Source organism: Sus scrofa, chromosome 15, assembly GCF_054392235.1.
Source record: "Sus scrofa isolate SSC_HxYL_T2T_F1_AM1 chromosome 15, Sscrofa_HxYL_maternal_Yorkshire_Landrace_v2.0, whole genome shotgun sequence".
In the NCBI taxonomy this organism is placed as follows: Eukaryota; Metazoa; Chordata; class Mammalia; order Artiodactyla; family Suidae; genus Sus; species Sus scrofa.
This window is the reverse complement of record NC_139397.1, coordinates 110,921,647-110,944,324: the sequence shown is the minus strand read 5'-3', so window position 1 is coordinate 110,944,324 and position 22,678 is coordinate 110,921,647. Positions and strand designations below refer to the sequence as shown.

General features: G+C 38.6%; 1 long non-coding RNA gene across 1 annotated transcript in view; it reads right to left on the bottom strand.

The window, feature by feature from the left end:
• Nucleotides 1-357: 357 nt before the first annotated feature.
• The window catches only part of LOC102167218 (uncharacterized), a 75,637-nt gene continuing 53,316 nt past the window's right edge, over nt 358-22,678 (bottom strand). Inside the window, exons 3-5 of the long non-coding RNA XR_014829427.1 lie at nt 20,847-20,944; nt 2,782-2,896; nt 358-1,310 (exon numbers count right to left, since the gene is read on the bottom strand). This is a non-coding gene — a long non-coding RNA (uncharacterized LOC102167218). The remainder of the gene's footprint in view (nt 1,311-2,781; nt 2,897-20,846; nt 20,945-22,678) is intronic.

Sequence of the window (22,678 nt, the reverse complement as noted above, 5' to 3'; positions counted from 1 at the left end):
AAAAAGGAAGCAGCCCAGCCCCTGCTTACTGAAGACAAATCCATCTGTGGTCTGCCTGGGGAAATATGGGTCAGAACTGCCAAGCGGAGCAAACCATTGGAAAGCATTGTTTAGGTTTGAAAAGATGAATAGAAAGAGAAAAATGACCTCTCCATAAGCAGAGGTTAGGGGAAAAAAACAGGAAGGGAAGCCCCAGTGTTCCACCTCTCAGCCTTTCTGAAGGCATGTGGCTCAGCTCCTCACAGGACAGCACGATCTGGGCAACCTGTAATTAAGCTCACAGACCGAAGTCTTGTAAACAGCCGGTGACGTCGCAGACGTCCCCCTAGAGGGTTGAGACTTCACTGCACCAGCATCCACATAATAACATTATATTTCTCTTTTAAACAGGATGTACATGAATGTTCACTTGCGCCCAATTACAGTAATGCATGATTTACATAAAATTAACTCTCCTGCCTAATTATGGTCATGCAGGGATTAAGGGAAAATAGGCTTTTACTTTGTAAACATCATATGCTTTAACACTTAGCCTCTCTTGTGAAATATGGCTGGCCCAAACGCAAATGAAAACAAGTTCCTTGGTCACTGGGTTTTACCAAAAGTCGCCTTTCTTTCTATGAGGATTATATGTAAACTGAGTCACCAGGGCAAAGAGATCCAATTCTTCTGCACTGTAAATGTATAAAGCGGAGTGTTCCATAGGGTTTAAATCTAGGGTTTAGAAGTTTTGCATCCAGTGTGGAGTGTAACCGCCTGGGTAAGGAATTTGCAAAGGGCAAGAGAATGAGTCTCTAGTTTTGCAGAAGCAGCGAGGAAAACACTTTCTTCAAAGGGCAATCCAAAGCTGCTTTGACAACAAAATGATTAAAGGCTGCCTCTTCTCTCATCTTACATCTGTCACTTTTCTGCATTCCTTTTTGCCACAAACATGAACACAATTTTTCTCTGAATAAGACTTCAGATTGTACATTAACAGGGAATTAAAAGCGAAGTTCAGTGGAACCCACACCAAAGGCATTTTCTTCTTCAGCCTCTGCCAGATCTGGTGCCAGGAAACTGGAATTGAAGAAAAGTCATTGAGCTGGCACAATAAGAAAATGATTGAAGGCAATAGGGATTGAAGTTTCATCGTTATCAGTTCAGTGGAGACAAGGCAATGCTTCTCGGAAAAGCTGCACAAAAATACCTCAAGGGGCCGAACGCTCAGTGCACTGGCTGACCACAAAAGATGGCAATTTCGTTTTACCACATTGTCAACCCTCTTTTCACCTGGTACACAGAAGGGCCAGATACCACAAGAAAGGGCTCTGAAGGGGAAAAAGAGAGATAAGGTAATGTGTGAGCTCCTAAGAATATTCATGGAAGCACAAGATCTTATACTCATAGCAGATTGCATTTACCAGGAAAGGGCTTGTAAACTGAAGTTAGGCAAAATGGTTCTTATTTTCAAAAAACTGAAAAAGAGAGAAACCCATTCCCAATTCGGGGCCTGAGTTGATTTCTTTAGCAATACCTTTAAACACTATACATAATAAACTAGATACCTGTAGTATACCAAGAACACGTCTAAAAGGGTCATTCGCCAAAAGTGACATTTAGTATGTGAGATCTCATGGTACACTGCACTAAACTTTTTTACTTCATAATCCTTCCTTGTTTATTCTGCAACAAAACATCAAGTGATGAGAACTTCAAATCCTGGAATTCAGAAGGGTTTCTGTGTGAGAGACGTTCAAAGACATCCATGGAAAGGCTGGAGATAGTATATGGCCACCTGGTAATTTCGGGAAAAAATTGGTCCAGTCATCTGTGTTTTGTTGCCTTCTTTTCATCAGTGCAAATTTTTCTGTCAGAATCTGGAGCTTTAGAGAGATTAAGTTGTTGATTTTTTTTCCCCGTCTTTGAAATCAAGGTCTTTCTGTTCTCTTGAGTTACCATCTCCCTGGCACTAGCTGCTTCACATTGTGCCTGATGCTATAAGACATCCTCACTTTAAAATGCACGAATCAACCTTGAATTTTCCATCCTCTGATCCTTCATCGAGTTGGTTGTTTCACAATATCAAAAAGCCTCAAAAGCTATGACTTGAATAGTGGTCATACTCAAAGGAACACTATGCCAGATTTGATCGGGAATACACAACATCAAGATTCCTTCCATTTCAAACAAAACCTTTTGTTTGACCTGATAGTAATGGAATGAAAGTATCCTTAAAGGACTTTTTTTCTAGCTGTGTCTGAGGACGTTAAGAATTGATATTATGATATATTGATTGCGATAATGTATGACGTAGGTAAACTTACAATTTATGACTAAGAGCAAAAATAAGACCTGCTTTATCAGTGTCTCACTCCTCTTTTATATGAGAGGCATTGTCTCAGGCCCTTCATGAATACTATTTTACTTAGTTCTTTCAATGAGCCTCTGCAACATGTTATTACTGTACCATTTTTATGATGAAGTAATTGTAAAGTAACTTGTAAAGCTGTAAATAACTTGGCCAAGGTCACTGAGCCAGGAAGGGCCACAGTCACAGTTTGAACCCAGATCAAACCAAAACCCATCCTGTTCCACTAAAGCATGCTGTTTCCATTATCTTTTATATTATCATGTCAGAAATCATACATCTTTCAAATGTACCTGTTGGCCAGACAAAAGTTGTCATTGTTACAATTATTTCGAAACGTTGCTATCAAAACTATACTCAGAGACAACTTATGAACAACACAGGAACACCTGTTTCAGTTAGTTATAAGGATGCTATCTTTGGGTTCCTACCTTTCTCTCCTTTCACACCTCCTCTTCATTCTTCCAATTTTAGGGAATTCAGCTATCCACATAGTTCTTTCTACTTAAAGTTATAGGTGCCATGCTGAAGAATTTAAAAAGATACCTTAAAAAAATAAAAAGACAACTTTAGATTTTTATAAATGATACTGTATCAGACATTATCTTGTTCATGTATATGTTTACTTGGTTTTCTGTCTCTTTTGCATCTCTGGCCCCTCTAACCCCAAGGAATGTTGAGCTTCATGAGATCAAGAAGACTTTCTTGTTTAAATGAGTCTAGTACTTAGAATAGTTATTGGAACATTTAGATGCTCAATTAATACTATTTGAACAGATCAATGAATGAAGGAAATTAAAGTCATCTCAGCTTGCTTGGAGTAACTGGCTATGTAAGTCAGAAACCAAATGATTATGGCATAAATCAGTAGAAGCTGAATAAGACAGGTTTGGTTTGAGAGTCACTTGTCTCTGAAAGAAGCCCCCAAAGTCTAAGTTGATAGTACACTGGCTGCTAAAAGGGCCCTGGAGTCCTTTTTTTTCTTTCCCCTTTTTTCCTTCTAACCCTCCAAAAGCCATACTAGCTTCCAGGCAGCACCCTGGTGGGGCAAAGGGTGGTATGGAGCTGGTGTGCTATAAATTATAGTCATTACAACATGTCAGCAGCCCCCAGCTGAGATCTTTAACTCATTGCTATGAGAGCTTTCAAGGGCATCCACTTTCTGGAAGGTTTAGAAGCATTAAATGCCTTTCACAACCCACCAGGCTTTTTAACTCATGTGAGTCTGACACTTATTGGGTGCGTTTTATCTCACAATCAATTTAATTAGGAGTTGTCGGATTTAAAATGATTTGTGGCTTCTGAAAGACACTCGAACTCTAAGATTCATTTGTAAAAGCTGTTCTCTTTCCCTGTCTCTCATTCTGTCCTTTCAATACCTACTACAAAGCAGCATAAGGGGGAACAACCCACTGTGGCTCCCTTGACGGCCAAATAAAGGAAAATGAGTAAATGCTACTGGACTCTTTGGGTGGCATATACATATGCTTTGAATAGTGTGACTAGGATGGAACCATATTCTTGTTTTATTTCTTATTAATATCACTAATATGACCTTTCCTCAAAGGAAACGAAGTTTTTAAGTGGCTCTGCATGGCTGAGGTCAGAATGGCCAAAAGGTGAACTGATACGTAAAATAAAACTCAAAAACAAACCTAGGCAGGAATAAAGGAACAAGGGGCACCTAGTCTGTTTTCATTTGTTCAAGAGTCCTGATTCTATCATTAGCCATTCATGTGAAGGGACAAAAGTGAAAAAGAAAAATGTTAGCCACCTAAGAACAGTACTTCCCAAGCTACTGAGGTAGAAACTGTAAAATGAGGTCAGCTCTAAATGAAAGAGATGTATTCTGAATAAATTACCCCCAGCAAAGGCAAATAGTGAGCCCTTCCTGCTGAGGAAAGTGAGTACCTTTGGACTTCACCTGCCAAGCTTTGTCATGTGGTAAAGTTGAAAGTGAGGAGAGGAAAAGCCATTTTAAATGACCTAATTCTAAGGATCTATATTGCAATCCCTGCCTGTTTTAAAAATTTCAAATAAAAGAACCTGCTTAGTTAATGGTTAATAAAAATGACTGGTAGGTGGAAGGCACTGAATCTGGCAGACCCAAAATGTGCCAGAGAGAAAAATCTATAAGAAACTACAGGAGATTAAACTCTTCTTAATTGCATATATTACTATTATGTATTTGCACATTTATTATTAAAATTTGATTACTCTTTCCCTCCTTGGTATAAGAAAAGTAAACTGGAGGCCCAATGAGATTTAATTGTGTTGTATTTGTTATCTAAATTGGGTCCATTCAAATCTGTCCTGGGTCCAATGAACTATTCCAAGAAGAGACTATGGGGACAGAACTATATTAGGAGCTACAAATTCTGTGCAAGGACAGCTTTAGCTAACTATAAAGGGATTTACCAACTGCAAGGACCTCCACATTGAGTACATGGAAACCAAGGCAAAAATGTTAGCAACGCACTTTTAATCTCTGAGTAGAGACTTACTCTAAAAACGAATTGCAAGGAAATCTATGAAGTTAAGCTACCTATGAATAATGCATGCTGGTTCCTTTTTTTTTTTAAAATAAACATCACTATAGTTTTCTAGTTGAAAAACAATGAAACACTCTGAATATATAATTTTTAATTAATTGTGGAAATTTACAGTCTAGCATTGCCTTGTGTTTTCCATTCTTAGTACCATTCTTGAGACTTGGGTTTGGGGAGCTTTTGGGATAGGGTCGATGAAGACCCAAGTCTGAGAGCACAAATACCAGCTTTGAGAATGTGGCTTGTTTTGCACAGCCTTTGAAAAGACACGTTTGAGTGCTCCGATGGCCACAAGTATTGTGGCCAAAGACTACACCACACTGGCATTTTGGCAGAGGAATGTTTTGGCAGGGAAGGCAAATTCTGGGCAAAGCACAATCTGCCTTGTTCTATGCTGTGCTTCAGAATCAGTGACTGTGTCCTAATCACCTTTTTAAGGTGTGCTATATAATCTAGGAGACAAAGAGATCTGAGGATGTGTTCAATAAAAACAAAAGCTTACCACGTGGTGAGGAAGTGGGGCAAAGCATACTGCTTAAGCTTCTGGATCCTGTTTACATTTCCTGGGGAAAATATCCACTGTCTGTCTGTGAATTACCCTGGAACTCATACATCAGACAATCAAATTCTAAGTTTGACTTTGAGTCTATGAAGCCCTAAATAGTACATACCTATTGAAACCAAGACTGCCTGCTGCCCTATGTCTCATTAAAGGCACTACGATCAGCAGGATTAGGTTTGCTGTCCATCCTGATGAATACTTGAAAGAGAAGAAAAGAAACGAAGACCTCTCCCTCAGGAATCTCTACCAAAACCTTCTGTAGTACTTTTAAAGTCTTCTTCAGAATGGGATTAGAAAACCTTTTCCCCTGACTTGTGGATGTCTTAATTTTATGAAACCTTGCTCACATGTCATAACTTAGATTGAAAAGACAGCCTTCCCTCTCTTTTCATTCAGGACTGAAATCTACTTCATTCAGCCATCTTGGCTGTAAAATACAGGAAAACACAGCAGTGTAGCAAGACGGTTATCAATAACATCATGATTATATTCATGTACATATATGTGTTTGACCAATTGGGCCCTTCAGCTGTTAAAATGCTTGGTAGGTTCAACATTACCAAAAATGCATCTTGAAGGTAACTTTCAAAAGCGAAACATTCCCCAAGTTGAAGAATCATTCCAACCTTTGAAAAATTATAACCAATGACATTCAGGATGAGAGTTCAATAAGAATGAGAAATAATTCATGTAGGTAGAAAAGACTCAAGAAGGTTACATCAGATTTTAACTACCTTAGCATTATTAATTTAATTTATAGTCATTATGATAATACCAATGCATTCAGTGTTTATGTAGATGGAATCACTTCTTCTCAAAATTACAATTTTGAATTAATATGCTATTAAAAATGTCACTAGAAAGTGCTTTTGTTATTCTGCCAGTGGAATAACTGTTTCCTGTTTCTTTTTATAAATGAAGTTTCAGCATTTATTTTTTGATCCTCTTTAGATTTTGAAAACTGCAATGTTTCTGTTTAAGAATTCTCCTTATGCTACATTAGTGCCATGTTCTTTGACAGCATAAAAATATGCAAATATAGCCTTTTAATGGTGATTTTCATTTTGTTACTGTCATTTAACTAAAAAACAACTGATGATGTTTCAACTTATCACTTACAACAGTGAAGTTACTGAATTGATATTTATATTCAGAGCAGATGACACAGAAACAAATATGTTTGAACTACCATCTGCACCGTGTTGATTCCTTCCTTAAAGGCACAATAGAGTTGTTGAAGTTCAGCCTTAAAGAGAAAATCAGCCTTGGGGGCAGAGATGGCACATTACTACCCAAGGAAAATGGGTAAATGAGGTTTGCTGGATTTGGGAGACGGACTGTGGGGAAGAGGGTGAGACGAGGGACTGTGTAGTCTGCTACTTCATAAGAATCGTCCAATTTTGGCAACAAGAGCTCTCTCTGCTTTTTGGCCCTCCATTTCCCAGACTGCCCACTTGGCTCTTTGCCTCACTGCCTACCTCTGCTTGCAGCCTCTACTCAGTATTACATGGCTTCTCCATCTGTTGCTGGTTGCCAACCTGCTGCTTAGGAAACCCCAAAATACTCTGCACTGAATTACGTGGGAGGGGCCCCTTTCACAGCTATTTGAACAGAGAGAGGCAGGCAGCTGGGTGGGAGGAAAGCTGGATGGCAGAGCTCTGCTGGGACAACATACCCGGCAAGGCTGACTCTCAAAGGTAGGGCAGAAGGCTTAGTTTAGGAATTGCTAGAAGATGTCACGTAGGAAGCTTCTGAGGTGCTGTACAGGACAGGGAACTCTACCCAATATTCTGTAATAACCTATATGGGAAAAGAATCTGAAAAAAAAATGCGTATGCACGTATGTACAACTGAATATGCTTTGTTATACAGCAGAAATTAACACAGCATTGTAAATCAACTATAATTCAAACAAACCTAAAAAAGAAAAAAGGAAAGAAAAAAGAAAATGAAAAGAACTCCTTTCAAGCAGCCAGTGGATACAGTATTGTAATGAACAAGATTTTTCTCCTACCTTGATCTAGCACAATGACACTAAGCAATTCAATAAACTCCACTGTGCCTGCATATCCTGATGTGGGATAGCCAGATCTCATCTTCATGGGTAGAAAAATGAGGCTTCTGGAGTTCCTGTCGTGGCGCAGTGGTTAATGAACCTGACTAGGAACCATGAGGTTGCAGGTTCGATCCCTGGCCTTGCTCAGTGGGTTAAGGATCCGTCATTGCCCTGAGCTGTGGTGTAGGTCGCAGACACAGCTTGTATTCCGAGTTGCTGTGGCTCTGGTGTAGGCCAGCGGCTGCAGCTCCAATTAGACCCCTAGCCTGGGAACCTCCATATGCCGTGGGAACGGCCCTAGAAAAAGGCAAAAAAGCAAACAAAAAAAGACAAAAAGAAAATGAGGTTTCCATGAAGTCTCTCTACACACACACACCTTCTACCCAGCTTGTCTCTGTTCATGTATCCCATTAGCAGGTAATAATAACTGTAATAATAGTTAACATGAATTGGGCACTTAGTCTTTGACATAATTGGTGTTAAGCACTTATTGCTATGCTGACCTATTTCTACCTGCCCCTTAGGGCCACTCTGTAGGTGTCCTCACCCTTTTCTGTGCCCTTCTCTGTGCCCTGGGTGGCTGACCCCTCTGGACTGCATCTTTAGGTCCCCTTGCCTTTTGACTCCTGGATGGGTTGAGCTTACATGTACAAGTCACTGGCAACAGATCGGTGGGAGGCAGAAAAATGAGATCAGTCTTGTCTTTCTGCCTTGTCACAGCAGATTGGCTGTGTTCCTCCGTGGAAAATCCTAACCAGCACCATCTCCTATAGCTACAGATTCCTCCCCTTGCCCCTTCAGGCCTGGGTAGTGACTGCTATGGGTTTCACCATCCCTTGTTCCTTTCCGTAACCCTGCCTATACCTTTGTGAACATTCCCTTTATTAAATTCTTCTCAGTCACTTGACTTGATTGGGCCACTGAGTCCCTGCTGGGAACCTCTGATGCACAAACACAGAATCCTCTCAACAACCTTATAAGGTAGGTATCATTTTAGAGGGAAACTATGACTTAAATTTCGTTAGAATTTGCTCCAGGTCATGTATCTGGTGAACACAATGACCAAATTTTATTATAGGATAAAATATTATTTATTAATATTATGTATTAGTCTGTCTCTTGCCCTAATCATTGCAAAATCCCAAACTCTTGCTTAACTATCAGAAACTTGTATACCCCTGCCATATATTTACTTGGATTTACCTAACAGAAAACAATTCAGTTTAACATAAGAAAAGAAGAAAATAAATTTAAGGTTGTGGTGGGAAGCCTCAAATATACTCTATGATCCCCACCTCCTGGCATTTATGCCCTTGCATAACCCCTTCCTCTTGAGTGTTGACTAGATTATTAATTTCTAATGAATAGACTATGGCTGAAGTGATGGGAAGACACTTTTTTTAAAAAAATGGAATCTATCTTAGATACTTACTCTCTCTCATCCATTCTTGGATCACTCTCTCTGGAAGAAGCCAGCAACCCTGTGTAAAGGCCTATATAATGAGGAATGGAACCTTCCAGTAGCCACAAAGAGTAACTCAGAAGTGGATCCTCCCCCAGTTGACCCTTCAGATGACTGCAGTACCAGCCAATACTTGTTTGTAGATTTGTGAGAGAGCCTGAACCAGAATCTGAAGCTGAGTGGCTCCATGTTCTTGACCCACAGAAACTGAGTAAATAAATGTTCATTATTTTCAGTTATCAAGTTTCATATTATATTATTTATTATAGTAATGTTTTATGCAACAATAAATCACTTAATTTTTTTTTTTTGTCTTTTTAGGGCTGCTCCCATGGCACATAGATGTTCCCAGGCTAGGGGTCAAATCAGAGCTACAGCTGCTGGCCTACACCATAGCCACAGCAACACCCAGATCCGAGTCGCGTCTGCAACCTACACACTACAGCTCACGGCAATGACGGGTCCTCAACCTGCTGAGTGAGGCCAGGGATCGAACCCGTGTCTTCATGGATACTAGTTGGGTTCATTACTGCTGAGCCACAGTGGGAACTCAGTAACTCAGATTTTGATTCTGAGAGTGGTTCCAAAGGAAGAGAATCTCAAGGCTGAGTTATTTGAATTGGTTCCAAGTTCTGTGAATCTCACAGGCAAGTTGGACAGTAAAAATGAAGCCCCATTCTGCAGCACACATCACATATCAGCATGAGACATCAGCAAGACCTGCAAATGTTCTACCTTCCCCAAGATCTTCCTCTTCAGCTTCTCTGAATCTTGGGCCAGGAGTGTGTGCTCAGTTCATGGCCTTATGGACACTACTTAACCAGATCCTGAGTAAGGTCAAATACCATGAATTTCATAAATTCAACAAAAACAAGATTTTAGCAAAAAGCCTAGGAAAGTCAGCAGCCAGAGTAATCAACAACAAGAGTTTGTTGAAATTCTTTCTCCAGCTCTACCCTAAACCCAACTGTGGGCTACCAGCTTTCCTTCTCAGGTGTCCCAGCCCCAAATTCTATACTCTTGTGAGATATTCTAGTTGATCCAGCTTAGATCAGCTACTCTCCCTTTGACCAATAAGCTGGGGGTTGGGAATATTACACGGTCAAAAATATACAGAAGAGAAGAGCGGGGCCAGTACCCAACAGACCACTACATCTTTCCAAAGGCCTCTCTGTCTCTAGTCTTTCTCCTCTGACTTATCTTACCCACTGGAGTCATAACTTTCTACCAAGTACTGAGGTCTAAAACTACCATCTGAAGTTCAGACAATTTGTCAAAATGGTCTATAATCCACACCTATGGTACATAGGCCACTCTGAAGTTCCATAAAGTTACATGGGTAAATAATTCATAACAGTTCCCAATTAGCCTTTTATTATAATTACTTAGGGACTTCAAACAGGAGTTAAGCTTTAAAATGTGTTATACAGTTGTCTCACTTTTATTCAGTAACACTCACTGTGACCACACTTTGGTCAGAGTACCAGAAGGAGAAAGGCTGCCAGGAGATGCATTCTGACATTATAAATAGAGAAGTATAATTTTCTTTTTAAATTAGATTCCCATCCTTTCACTATCAGTAATGTTTGTTCACCCAGTAAATGATTGCCTGATAAGAAAGAAGATGTAAGACCCTAATAATGTTCCTGCCAAATAAGGGCAAGAGCAGCTGTAGTAGTGAGAAAGTCTTAAACATCTCTCTGCAGGTGCTGAATGGCTTTTGTTTAACAGGAGTTATTAGGTACACAAATGGGAACACTGCACATTTGCTTAAATGTGTACAATATGCTTGTGAACTTTTGCTAAAAGAATGCTCACTAAATGGTATTGTCTTTTGCTTTTTAATTTTAAAACATCTCACAGGTATTTAAATTATAAAAATGAGGCGATCTGGCTATTGGAGTTATGGATCTCAATTTTCATGCGCATGAAAATCATCTAAAGAAGATGTTTTTGATAAAAGTGCTGAGCTCCAGACCCATAAATTCAGATTCAATTGATCCAGGATGGATCTAGGAATTTAAATATTTTAATAAGTAATGTAAATATTTTAATAAGTACCCCTAGGTGATTACGTGGTTCTGACGAAGGTCACCTGCCAGTCGACACCTTGAAATAATTGTAAAAATTGACCAGTCAGTTCCTGGATGAACAAACACTAATTCTTGTGACCATGCTCCCCAATCACATCACCAAGCCATCTTCAAGCCCAGAAGGAATTACTTCTGGTCATGGGAGCTTGCACTGAGTGAAAAAAAATGAGACAGGCACAAGGTCAAACAAGCAAAGAAAACTCTAGGAAGAAGAAAAGGTCAGAATAAGCATGAGTGCCCCTCAGCCTAGGTTTCTGGGTATCTTGATAATAAGGCTTATGAAGCTCAGTGATAGCTAAGGAAAAGTGTTCTAAATGCTAGTCAAATGGGAAAAAAGGACCATTTTGTTTTAAGAAACGGTTTCTGTTTAGAGCATTTGGAAAATGAGCCTATAATAGCATCCTTTTATTGGTACCAACCCCATAGATTTGGTTGCTTTCAGAGTGATTTTATCAAACAACTTCCCTTAAGACCTGCAGCCCTGTTGCCTTTGCTGTGTGTCAGATACAATTTAACCTTCATTGTGTTCTCAGCAGAGGTGTTTATATGAGACACTATGATCTCCATGCATTGCTTCCTCTTTTTGTTCTTCCACAGCCTCACATGCCAGGTGCTTTTTTACAAAGCCTGCAGTTAGTACAATTGACCTATCTGTTTTGCCCAAGCTGACCCAGAGGGTGACGGGCTTTCAATGGCTGTGAAGGTTTCAAGGATGATGGCCTGGCAAAGAAGGCTGAAATGGAGCTGGTTAAACTGAATGGCAGATGCGAGTTCAAATGACCAGAGTTTATGGCCAAGGGTAAAGGGAAACTCAGGGTTTCAGGTTAGAGGGTGAAAGACAAGACAGAGACATGGTCCGGAGCAGGGTCAGAGGCCAAGGGCTCCATACAGAGTAGAAAGACCTTTGGAAGAAGTGTGAATTCTCATTCCACTAGAGACAAAAAATGAGTAAGTAGCCATATAGTCAGAAAGCCAAGGTCAATTACCAGAGGATTTGAAAGCAGCGAGACAAAAAATAAAACCCTCCACACCGGCCAGCTGCTGGAGTCAGGAAAAGCAGGCCTCGTGGTCTTTCTACTGAATAAGACCCAAAGTGAGGTCTCTGTGTTACTGACACCATCTAGAGAACTGGTTAAAAATGCAGAGTCATGTGACTCTACCAAGGTATACTAAGTGAGAGTCTCCAAGGGTGTGGCTGAATTCCCATGGCTAGCTGTGTTCAAAGAAACCCACCAAGGAAGTGGCTCATGCAACACACTTCATTCTACTTTCCTCCTCCATCCTCCTCTCTTGTTTAATACAATTAGATGCTAGTGTCTTTATCACAGGATTCTTATCTAGTTCCTTTGAAAAGTTGTATTGAATCTAGCAGAGTGGAGGCTCTCTGGGGAAGGTAGACTCTTTAGTAACTATTTCTTTCCTTTTTTTTTTTTTTTTTGGTCTTTTTTTTAGGGCTGTACCATGGCATATGGAGATTCCCAGACTAGGGGTTAAATCGGAGCTGTAGCTGCCGGTCTACACCACAGCCATAGCAATGCCAGATCCGAGCCATGTCTGTGACCTACACCACAGCTCACAGCAATACCGGATTCTGAACCCACTGGGCGAGGCCAGGGATCAAACCCACATCCTCATGGATGGATTCGTTAACCACTGAGACACGATGGGAACTCCACTGTTTCTTAATAGAATAAATTTCAGGATCAAAACATTATAGGCCAATGGTGTCATAATGCCTAGGAAGATACATCAGCAGATTACTTCATTTTCTTACCAGAATAGCTAGGCATTAACCATACTGGTCTCTTAGATTAATGTAGCAACTTTCCCCTAATGAGCTCTAAGCTGTTTCATTAGGATAGTTGTAAAAATAAGACAAGAGAAAGTAAACACAGTCAACCACAGTGAGTATTAATCACTAGCAAAGGGAAGAATAGAGTCCAGTTCTCCTCACCCTCAGCAGATAATTTCTACATCTATTCAACATCAAGTGTGGGAAATTACATAAAACACTCAGTGGAAACTAACCCCCACCAATATCATTTTCTGTAATTTGAAGGAAAATGAGACCTTCAGCATATAGAAAAGAAAATAATATTCGCTGTCTATGCATAGCTCTTCTACTAAAGGAAAGCAACAGATAAATACCCAATTGTACATAAACAACATGAAAGAAAGAATTCATAACTGCAGTTTTCCCACAAATTGTTTTATAAAGTGATAATAACATTCTCAAATTCCCTGCACTGAGTTCACAACTTGTGCACAAACAGTCACAATGCCCTAGTAGGAAAGGCAGCCAAGTCACACCGCTGTAACTGAGACCAAAGACAATTACTGGAAACCACCATTAACCCCTACTTTCCTCCCTTCTGCACCCACCCCTGCATGTGTGGTTTTTGAGTCTTGTCCCAGAGTAAACAAAGCTCTACTTCTACTATCCATCACTGAAGACTTTCACACTTCCTCGAATTCATGGAAGACTCTGAGAACTTGCAAGTTAAAGTACCTTGCAAGTCTTACAATTCTGTCGTTCTTTAAGGAGTTGCTATTAAGTCTTAAATGCTTCAGAGATTAAAAGGGTATATTAATGTTATTAGAGACTTGAGATAAAATGCCATGCCTTGCAGGATATCTTAGCACTTAATGAAAACATTTTCATCACATTCTGAGTCTATTATGCCAGATCTTCATTTCATAAGTTGTAAGATAATCTTATTTTAATTAGAAGAGATATACCAAGTACATTAGAGTAATACAGTTAAATATATTCATTAACTTTCTTCTTGTCAGGTAAAATGGCTCCTTCAGAGTTACACTGATGTGCTGCCACAAGTGTCAGTTAAAAAAAAACAAAACAAACAAACAAAAAAAACAACCTCGGAGTTCCCATCATGGCTCAGCAGTAACAAACCTAACTAGTATCCATGAGAATGCGGGTTTGATTCCTGCTCATTGGGTTAAGGATCTGGCATTGCTGTGAGCTGTGGTGTAGGTCAAAGATGTGGCTTGGATCTGGTGTTGCTGTGACTGTGGCTTAGGCTGGCAGCTACAGCTCCAATTCAACCCCTCACCTGGGAACTTCCATGTGCCACAGGCACGGCCCTATTCAGACAAAAATACTGGTTCATGGAGCATTAAATGACTATATTCTAAGGAGGATCCAATATGGTGGCCACTGTCACATGTGGCTATTGAGTTCTTGAAATATGGCTAGTTCAAATTGAAATATGCTATAAGTATAAAGTACACACTGGATCTCAAAAATTTAGCATAAAATATATAAAATATCTCACTAATGTGCATATTGATATCATGTTGAAATAATTATATTTTAGCTATTTGACCTAAATAAAATATATTATTAAAATTAATTTCATTTGTTGCTTTTTACCTTTTTAAATATGGCTTCTGACAACTTATTTTAAAGTTTCATTTTATTGAAGTATTATTGATTTCCAGTATTACGTTAATTTCTGCTATACAGCAAAGTGATTCAGTTATGCACATATATATTCTTTTTTTTTTTCTCTTTAGGGCTGCGCCTGAGTCATATGGAAGTTCCCAGGCTAGGGGTCAAATTGGAGCTACAGCTGCTGGCCTACATCACAAGCCATAGCAATGTGGGATCAGAGTCGTATCTGCAGCCTACACCACAGTTCACAGCAATGCTGGATCCTTAACCCACTGAGCAAGCCCAAGGATTCAACCCTAATCCTCATGGATACTAGTCAGGTTCTTAACCAGCTGAGCCACAACAGGAATTCTAATACACACACTCTTTTTCATATTCTTTTCCATTATGGTTTGTCACAGGATATGGTATGTCCCTGGGCTATGCAGCAGGGCCTTATTATTTATCCATTCTATATATAACAGTTTGCATGTTAATCCCAAACTCCCAATCCATTCCTCCTCCACCCCCTCTTCCCCTTGGTAACCACAAGTCTGTTCTCTGTGAATCTGTTTCTGTTTTATGGCTAAGATCATTTATGTCCTATTTTAGATTTATGGCTGAGTAGTATTCCATTACACACACACACACACACACACACACACACACACACGCATATTCTTTATCCATTCATCTGTCAATGGACATTTAGATTGTATTCATATCTTGGCTATTGAAAATAGTATTTCTATGAATAGAGAGATGCATGTATCTTTTCAAATTATAGTTTTGTCGGATTTCTAAAAATTTTTAAGTTCCTATTTCTTAATGCCTATTTCTACTGGACACTGTTATCATCCAAACAATATGTAAGACCAAATCCTAATTATCTGTATTATTTATATTGTTAAATAATAAACATAAATGACAAAATTATGAATCTCAAATTGGCACCATCTAAATTCTGAATAAATTCCCAATTATCTTTCCTCACTGTCCAGTTAAATGAAAGAAAGGAAAAGCCAGTCTTAATAGCAGACTAAGGGAGATGCTACCAGGCAGGTCTGTGGTTGCAGAAGAAAGTTGGACAGTCCTTTCCAGAGCCAGGCACAGATCACATGACTCTCAGGAGTCAACTGTGAAATGAAGCCAGAAGTATCTTATGGGAGAACTACTCTTTAACCCCAATCACATTATGACTCAGATGTTTAAGCAAGATCGGGAACATTTCAAACTTCATCTTATGGGTTTGCAATTCTTACAAAGGAAGGAAAGAGAAAAAAGTATATGTTTGGGTAGGAAAAGTTTTCAAAATAAACAAGTACCCCTACAGACTGTGTTACAACACCTTGTTCAGGCCAGGAAAAATGTAAGCACCAATCAAGACAAACAGCACTTAAACAAAAGCCACTCATGACAAGGTGGTAACGTAAGAGGGCCATACAAATATTTTTAAATGTAGAACTCGCTACTCTTGAAGAAAAGGAATGTAAAGCAGGTCAGTGGCAAACTGAAAACAAATGGTCTGTGAAGAAATCAGCAGAGCACCTCACAAGGGGCTTCAAAGAAAAGTGCAAGCCCCTTTAAGTATAACAAAATCAGAAAGCCAGCTGGAAAGGGCCAAGGTCACTCAGGGATAACAAAGGATGGCAGGGAGGATCATTGAATTATTTGCCTCATTCCTGACTGAAGAAGGCTTTAGAAAGAAACTCACTTCCATCTTGTTTTAAAGAAGACAAGTCGGAGGTATTAGAACAAAGAGTGCAAAATACAGGATTTCCCTATACCTACGTGACAAACTAAATGTAAGTAAATCACCAGGACTAGGTGACATCCACCCAAGACTTCCAAAGCAACTCAAGGGTGAAATATGGACATGTTGACCAGAACATATAACCTGTTGTTATTAATGTCACTGTGGGAGAAGAATGGCAGGTTGCCAGCGTGACTCATGGTCATAAGAAAGACTCAAGGAGATTCTGGAAACGAAAGCCTCTGAGTCTGATTTCTAAATTTGATAAGGTGATTGCATCTACATCAACATTGAAAATGCAACACCCAGGAGAGTTCTGATTTATCTGAGGAAGACTCTTCTCTAAAAATCTATGTGGGGTATTTTTTTAGATGATTTAGGAAACTTGAAGTAGATACTCAACAAGATTTTGTTGAGGTTTATTTTTTGAGTGCTTATCTGTTGGAAATCAGACTGAGTATTTATGAATTAAGAAAGGCAAAGAAAATTTACCTATAATATCTTTTGGTGCTTCTCTCAGAATTGGAATAGGAGTAGACTATACGGTTAATCATACAAGTTTTATTGGTTAATCTCATCTTTGATTTATTGGTATCACTCAGTTCATCGTAATTAAAAATTATAATGACACAAACATAGTATATAATTCAATATCATAAACCATAACTTTACAAATTATAAAGATATAGTATACTACAATTCATATGACCAAAAAAAGGGCTTATTAAAGGTCCCAAATAGCTATATTATTATTTGCTATTATATTATTTTCATCCAAAGAGTCTAGTTCATCACTGATCACCAAATTAGGATAACTAAATTACTTTCTTTAGTTTTTCCTTAAAAGCTATAGTAGAAGTTCCCGTTATGGCACAGTGGTAATGAACCTGACTATGATCCATGAAGATGTGGGTTTGATCCCTGGCCCCGCTCAGTGGGTTAAGGATCCAGTGTTGCCATGAGCTGTGGTGTAGGTCACAGACATGGCTGGGATCTGGCATTGCTGTGACTGTGGTGTAGGCTTGCGGCAACAGCTACGATTAGACCCCTAGCCTAAGAACCTCCGTATGCCACAGATGCGGCCCTAAAAAGACACAAGAAAAAAAAAGCTATAGTAATTTCATAAGCATTAGCTAACTAAATTCTTTACTAATTCTAAAAGGTGTATGATATTCTTAAAAGAGATTACTTCACCATATTACTCAGACAATGTCTTTTATTTATTTATTTATTTTGTCTTTTGTCTTTTTAGGGTTTCACCGCAGCATATGGAGGTTCCCAGGCTAGGGGTCTAATCTGAGCTGTTGCTGCCGGCCTACGCCAGAGCCACAGCAACTCGGAATACGAGCTGCGTCTGCGACCTACACCACAGCTCACAGCAACGACGGATCCTTAACCCACTGGGCGAGGCCAGGGATAGAACCCACAACCTCATGGTTCCTAGTCGGATTGTTTCCACTGCGCCACAACGGGAACTCCTCAGACAATGTCTTTTAAATCCTAAGAAGCTGAGTGTGAAATAGTTAACTCATGTCCTCTAATAACTAAGAATGGTTGTTTTACACTCAGGGAAGTTAGTGTAAAATAGAGATAAAATGACAATAGGAATGCTGTCCACCAAGATACTTGTTTGTTTGATCTTGTTCTAAAATTATTACAATACTTTCCAAACCCATCATAATCTATATGAAAGAAAATCAACTAATAACCACAAATATTTTCATGCTACATATCTAAAATGATAGCATAATTTCATGATTTCTTTCAGTTATGCTTAGTCTTCAATTCACCTTATTTTAGATAGCTAAAACTTTTATTTTTGAATTTATAACTTATAAAGCCAAAAGTAGGTTTAAGTGAAACTTCCTGTTCTTCTCTTCCAACAGATGGCAATGGTAGTTTCGTTCGCTATCTAACAAGAACAAAAAAGGATGTCTGGTACCCAGTGCAGCCACGTATTTGTCTAACGTACCACAATATCCTGAACTCAATCTCTGCACTATCTGGTAGATGTTAGGTAAATAGCAAAAATACAAAGCCTCATCATCATTATAATTGATATTAACCTTGCCTAATAGTCTTTGTCTTCTTGCTATTATAAGAAGAAAATCATTCAGTGACAACAGCTAATTAGTTAAAATAGTAATAATGATGACCTCTGGTTAGTGGTTCTATTGGTAATTTTAATTTCCTTCTTTATATTTTTTATCCTCCAGTTTTTAAAATATATATTAATTGATTGACAATCAGGAAAAATATTAAGGGTATTTTAAAATGTGTCATAAATTTCCATTTACAAAATCTGGAAGGAATATTTAGAGTCAGTAATATCTCACTGGCAAACAAGTTTTCAAGACTGAAGTTTTATATAATGACTTCCCGTTTTCTCTAAAATAGAAAATGCTTGATTTCCATCCATTTAGAAGTTTGAATCAAAGTCCTTTATAAGAAAAACAAACTTAAAAATTTAAATGGCTCCAATTTTAATTTCTGATGAAGACATATCATCACCACCTACCATCTTTTATGACTGAGCAAACAAACTCAGAGACACACTCAACTACCACTGCACACAGAGGATAACACAAGCCCTTTTTTCAGTGACTCTGCTGTGTTCTGGATCATAAGAAGGGGGTTGACATTTTGTAGTAAAATGCCACAGGATCTCAAAACAAGACTTGGAGGATTCTCAGGGTCCACATACAATTTTTTCTTTCTTAGCCAAGTGAGCTAAGTGGGAGTTTCACTTTACCTCATTCACTTACAGAATCTCAATCAGTTGTTCCTCAAATAACAAAGTACAGAGTCAGCAAAAGAATCAAGAATTATATCACACATTGTTTATGGCTGAATGAGCTAGAGGGCTGGTATATGCTGAGCACACAGCTATTTGTCATGAAGCCATCAATCAAATTCAGTTGATAATAGAAATCCCTAAATAAATGAATTATAGAAATCAATGAGTCTGCTATTCTTTCAGAGTTTAAAATCACTGAAAAATTTACCATGGATTTAGAAGGCAATTAAATAGTGGGGCATCAATATTCTCTTATTCATTTCATAGCTCTTTCAGTCCTCAGTGCTTTGTTTCTCAAAGATCCAAAAGAGACCGCTAAAGACAGACTCCACTGGGGTCATCCCAAGAATAACAGGAATGAAGGCAGTGGTCAAGTTGAGTTACCTATTCTGTGAGCTCCCAATGACAAAATAAAGTTCCTCGCGGCCCAACCAATCATACCCACCAAACACACGCCCAGACCTCACTTGCCTATTATCTTAATTAGTAGGGCCAGAGGGAAAGAAAAAATGAAACCCCACAGGCAATCAAAACCTTTCACATTAGCTATTAAGTTTAACTTCACTTTTCCCCTCACATTACTAAGCGTAATGACTTTTTTGAGTCTCATCTTTCCTCTTTGTTCCATCACAAAGCATTATCAATGCCTAGGAGTCCCAGATAACACTTAGTAAAGGAGAGAAACAAAAGGCACGGATAATTATAAATTCAATAAAATGCACTGAAGTGAGTCAGTTCAACATACCTGTTGGTACGAAGCCTTGATTGGGTGAAAGGGAGTGCATGTACTTATATAACAAGAAAGCTTAATTTCTTTCATTCTTCACAATATCGTTGCAGCAGTTTTCCCACTTAACACCAGAATGGCAGTGTGTACAGGCTGCCCACTATGTGCCCAGCACTGGGTTCGGTGTTGAAAACACAAAGAGGAACAAATTCCTTCCCAAAGAAACTCCAGGGGAGTAAAAAAAAAAAAAAAAAAAAAAAAAAGAAAAAAGAAACTCCAGGGATGATGGAAAGGAAGACAGAAACCAATCATTGCCATGAAGTGTGACAGGCATGACACTCTCTAAGACACAAGAGGCAAAACAGAGCTATTAACACTTTTAAGGGTAGGGATCTAGAGAGGGCTCACAGGAAGTGATTATCTGACTATTTGTGGCTGAGGTGTCTTTGAAGAATAAAAGAAATTTAGCCAACAAACAAGGAGCAGGGGGCAATCCATGTAAGGTCATAGAGTATGCAAAAGTACAGTGTGGCATAGCCTAGCCTCTCAGGAGCTGTAAATAATTTGGTGTAGTTGGAATGAAAAGTGAACAATAATAAAAGCCTCTGTCCTCTGAGTCTACACATCAACTATCCATCGCTCCTCTGAGTGGGGGCTATTTCTGAGATGAATCTATTTGGGCTCCTCGAGTTGTGCAGCTTTAGCCCAAACTGAAGCTCTGATTATCATTCCATATTCATCTGGGCTGTCATTCCTGGTTATCAGTAACCACGCTGCACAATCAAACTCCTTGTTGTGCTCCACTGTAACCTCTGCTAACTTAGGTTGTAAACACTTAAAAGGAAAACTGACCCTGAGTGAGCTGATGCATTTTTATAAGAATGTAATTACTAAATTACTAACAGGGCTTTATTGCTGAAAATACAAATTAAGTCCTTTCCTCCCTACTCATCTCTATCCATCCTCCTCCTCCATTCTCTAGTCAAAGAAGCATTCTTAGTATATACCAAAAAACACAGTTTTGTCTTTTTGAATACCCTTGGATTACAGGGATTGTGTTATATTTATACTTGTTCCTAGATTGCTGGCATTAAGAGGCTTACCTAAAAATGACTGATGAACGGAACAATCAATCAATCAGCTCATCCGATCGGTGCACTGAAGGGAAGAGTGGAAGCACATGCCATATAGAGCCAGCCAACTGAAGAAAAGAAAAATATTGTTCATTGTCTGTAATTTTAATGATCTAAGAGAATAAGACATATGAGAAATCATAAACATTTGTCTTTATATAAATCGTACCTAAAAATAAAATAATGGCAGGTAATATCAGTTATGATGTCTTGGCTACAGGAAATGAAAAGTTTATTGCCTAAACAATAAGGAAAATGTATTATCTCATACAAGAAGTCTAAAATTCCAGGGTTGATTAATTCAGTGGCTCAACAGTAGACATCCTTTTCATCTGCCATCCTTACATCTTTATTCCTGTTTGCCTCCTTCACTGTTATAATTTGGTACGGTGGCTTTGAATATTGCACAATCATATAATACCCAAATGGCAGATTGAGAAATAAGGGCACAAATCTTTTTTGTATTTTCCTCAGATCTCTCTGGCATCACATCCCCAATCCTAAGTTAATGTAGTCAAGGGGACTGGAATTATTGTGATTGGTGCAGCCATGGACTAATCAGGATCCACTTTGCTGAGGGGCTGGAGATAATTCCATATTCCTCCAGGAACATGAACAAAATCAGAATTTTGAAGAAAAAATTAAGGGTTGGGGAAACACAGGCAGAATTCACTGTTAAATAAGCAACCAAGAGTGTCCATCATGGCCAATGACGTATATAATTTCATTTCATTACATTCATTCAACTTCTAAAGTGTCAAGTAAACCACAGGCAAACAGTATTTTCCCCTCAAAAGAGCCACAGTTGTATTTACTTTTAAAAAAGAAGAAACAGATAAATAATCCTCCAATAATAAAAGTAAACAAATGAAGGAAAACTAAAATAAGATGATGACATTTAAGCACCATGATCTCTAAGTGAAAAAAATACTATGTTTGACTATTGTGGGTTGTCCTTCCAAAACAAATACTAAAATTTCAGTGCCGCATCTGAGGCAGTAAGTCAAACTTCCTTCATGTATCTCTTATGTGGACAGTAAAGAATGAAAAGTGATCATGTTTAATATGAGACAACAGACTTAAAGAAAAACAACCAAAGACCAAACTTCCAGTTATAGCCCTTATAATTACATTTGCTATGTCTGCAATTCTTTATCCAGACATATGTAAGTCTTTCAGAATAATGCTAATTAATTTGTTAATTTATTCAAAAGTTATTTTGGTGGGCAGAATAATTTTGCTCTAACCACAAGTTAATACAGTTTTAAGAAACCTTTCTGGAATTCAATGCCTGTCACACATTTAGCATTAATACCACGTTGCAATATTTAAAAGTTTATTAACATAAAGTATTTCAAGCTATACATTTTGGAATTAATCTCAAACTAAATTGAAGATTACCCCCATTAAGCATACCTTTAAGAGTTGAATACTGGGCATAACAATCACCACTGGTTGCCTGGCAACGCTGGTACCAGCACTTACAGTAAGTTTATCCTAAACACTAATGTAAAATCAGTGATGATTATATATGCACTTCAAGCCTCTGTTTGCTAGAAAAATGCACTTTTTCTGTTATTAATGATTCTGTATTTTGCTCTCCTAGGGAGCAGCATTTCAATGTACAAGTGGAGAAGGGGGTGTCTTGGTCGTTAAGTGATCATTTACTCTCAATGAGTAGTCCTGAGAATGGTGTCTAATTACTAAAGCAATGGTGCAATCACTGGTCATCACAGTGAAAATGAAATTAATGTCAGATGAGTAACTCAAGACACTTGTTTTTTTCAAGCCACGTGGAAAGA